The 3,347-nt window shown below is 41.4% G+C and overlaps 1 pseudogene; it reads right to left on the bottom strand.

Moving 5' to 3' along the window:
* Positions 1-2,687: 2,687 nt before the first annotated feature.
* On the bottom strand, positions 2,688-2,789 carry LOC112793825 (small nucleolar RNA R71; annotated as a pseudogene).
* Positions 2,790-3,347: the final 558 nt, after the last annotated feature.

Here is a 3,347-nt window from a genome sequence, read left to right on the forward strand (position 1 = left end):
AGGCGTGGCACACCAACTTTAACCCAACACTTGGGCATGACACTTGGGACTCTGGGCATGGCACGCCAAGCTTGAAGGAGTCACTCCAACACTGGGTGTGCCACTTGCACACCAAGGCGTGGCACGCTAGTTCAAGTTTCCAGAGAAGGAGGTAAAGGTCCAACACTTGGGCGTGCCACTTTATATCGAAGGTGTGGCACGCCAGCTATCATCCTTGACTTGGGCGTGCCACTTGGGTCCTAGGCGTGGCACGCCAATGCTGAAGAAGGCTGAGCACCAACACTAGGCATGCCACTTGATGTCAAAGGCATGGTACGCTATTTCTCACTATTTACTTAGGCATGCCACTTAGTGTTGAAGGCGTGGCATGCCAACTCTAGCAAACAAAGAAGAAGATTTGGCGTGCCACTTGAATGCTGGGCGTGGCACGCTAGCTACTGGAACAAGGAACCATGCATGCAATGTATGGACGTGCCACGCTACCTACTATGCGTGGCACGCTAGTTATGTTTTCTAGAGACAAAAAGAAGGTTTATCATGGGCATGCCACGCCAGTACTAATTTCCAGAGATGAAGATGAAGTGCACACAATGGGCGTGGCACTCCAAACCTTGGGCGTGCCATGCCAATTCAAAATACCAAGGAAGAGGAACCTGGGCGTGCCACTTGAGTTTGAAGACGTGGCACGCCAGGCTAACCAATGCTTGAGAAGACCCTGGGCGTGCCACTTGGGCTCGAAGGTGTGGCACGCTAGGGAGGTCAATGCAAGAAGCGTGCCACTTGAGGTGCTGAGCATGGCGCGCCAAGCCAAACTGAGTGGCTAGGCGTGGCATGCCATTCAAGCGCAAGCCACACGCCAAGCTTAATGGTCACGTTTTATGAGTTTTCCTTTTCCCTCCAGCTGTAATTTTCTTTTTTCTTTTGTATTTTTTTTAATTTTAATGATAGGAGTAGTATAAATAACCCCTGGAGTACTGAAAAAGAGGGTTGGATTGGCATTGGCAAGTTTAGTTTTAGTTTTACTTTACACTTCATTTCTTCTATCTCTTGTACTTTTCACTTAGCTATGAGTAGCTAAACTCCCTCTCATTGGGAGAGGGAGCTCTGTTGTACTTGATGGATTAATGAGAGTAAATTTCTTCTTCTCTTTATCTTCTCTTTGATTTGCTAGAAGGAATTTCGTTCTTCATGCTAGTGTTCAATCATCTTGGGAAAGAGGTTGAATGCAAAATGGGTTTCATGGGAACCTTGGAAAAGGAAACATGAAACCATGCTTGAAATCGCTTCTCACACTTGAGTAGAATCTTGGTTTTGGGATTGGATATGGTGACATATAATCTACCCACTATTTGGATCTATGATGATGTGTGGTATAATCAGGGACCAAGCATATCTCTTTTCATGAGCAATTAAACCAAGGAATTGGCTGATTATCAAGATTTGAGAGATTGAGTTACCAAGGGATTGGGACTCAATCAGTCATGATTGCAAAGAGATCAATGAACATCCCCTATTCTTATCTTTCACATTCTTTATAGCTTTCTTTACATTCTGTTATTCCCCATTCCCATTTATAATTTAGTCATTTATGCTTTTGCTCTTTACATTCCTACCATTTACCTTTTTGCACTTTATTACTTTCTTTTACTTTTAAGTCATTTATAATTCTACAGTTTAATTTTCTGCACTCAGTATTTTCTCCATTGATTAGCTTAACTAATTCACTCATTTAATAAAATTGTTCATTCAATCAATCTCTATGGATACGATCCCACTCCACTGTGGGTTATTACTTGATGATGTTTAGTGCGCTTGCCAAAGAACGGATTCATTTTATATGGGGAGTGAATTTCGGGTTCATAAAGTTTTATGGCACCGTTACCGGTGATTAATTTGAATTGATAGTGATTAAGTGAACGAGCAATTAGATTAAGCATTTTTTAGTCCTTTTAATTTCAGTTTATTATTTTTAATTTTTTGTAGTATTCTAATTTTACATTGTTTATATATTAACACTAAAAGAAGCACACTAACTATTTGATATCTGGCATCAATTAGTTCTTGACTTACCCACCCTTCTTCCAAAGGGTGATAACCTTTTTCTTTTGTGAGTTTGTTTTGTGTATGACAGGGATAAGAGAAATTGACATCTCCTACGATTCTGAACCAGAGAGAACATTATTGAGATTGACAAGAGAAGCAGTGGCAAGAGGTAAAAGAGTGGTTGGTGAAGAAGAAGAAGAAGGTCCAACTCAAACCATGGAAGGAGAAGCACGCAACCACCATGAAGAAGCTGCTGGCAACCATGCTCCACAAGAAAGGAGAGTGCTAGGCTCTTACATAAATTCCAATCCTGGGAATTGTGGTAGTAGCATTTTGAGACCCAACATACATGCTAACAATTTTGAGCTCAAGCCACAGCTCATAACTCTTGTTCAAAATAACTGGTCATTTGGAGGAGGTGCTCAAGAAGACCCTAATCAACATCTAACCACTTTTTGAGAATTTGTGATACAGTAAAGGCTAATGGTGTCCACCCGGACACCTATAAGCTACTACTATTTCCTTTCTCTCTCAGAGATAAAGCATCAAAGAGGTTGGAATCATTTCCCAAAGAAAGCCTTACCACTTGGGAAGATGTTATAAACAAATTTCTAGCAAGGTTCTACCCTCCACAAAGAATTAATAGGCTGAGAATTGAGGTCCAAACATTTAGACAACAAGATGGAGAGACTCTCTATGAAGCATGGGAGAGATACAAAGACTTGACAAGGAAGTGCCCTCCGGATATGTTCAATGAATGGGTACAACTATATATCTTCTATGAGGGGCTATCATATGAATCCAAGAAGGCTCTAGACCACTCTTTAGGAGGCTTTGTGACCAAGAAGAAGACCATTGAAGAGCCCATAGATATCATTGAAAGTGTTGCCAACAATGAGTATTTCTATGCCTCTGAAAGGACCCAAAAGAGAGGAGTAATGGAGCTTAATTCCTTGGATGCTATGTTAGCTCAAAACAAAGTTATCACAACTCAACTAGCAGCCCTAACCAAGCAAATGGAGAAGAACCAAGTCTCAGCTGTTCAAGCTCAAACATCCCCATAAGAGGAAGAGAACCCAGAAGTTGAAGATGAATGGGAACAAGCCAACTACGTGAACAATTTCTCTAGACCACCATATGACCCCAATGCCAAGACATACAACCAAGGTTGGAAGAACCACCCAAATTTTCGGTGGAAAAACCAACAAAACCACAATCAAGACCACAAACCATACCACTCTAACCAATACACTAACCACAATTCAACCATCAATCAAACAACAATAGACCCTACCACAACTCAC

This window comes from Arachis hypogaea, chromosome 3 (assembly GCF_003086295.3).
Source record: "Arachis hypogaea cultivar Tifrunner chromosome 3, arahy.Tifrunner.gnm2.J5K5, whole genome shotgun sequence".
In the NCBI taxonomy this organism is placed as follows: Eukaryota; Viridiplantae; Streptophyta; class Magnoliopsida; order Fabales; family Fabaceae; genus Arachis; species Arachis hypogaea.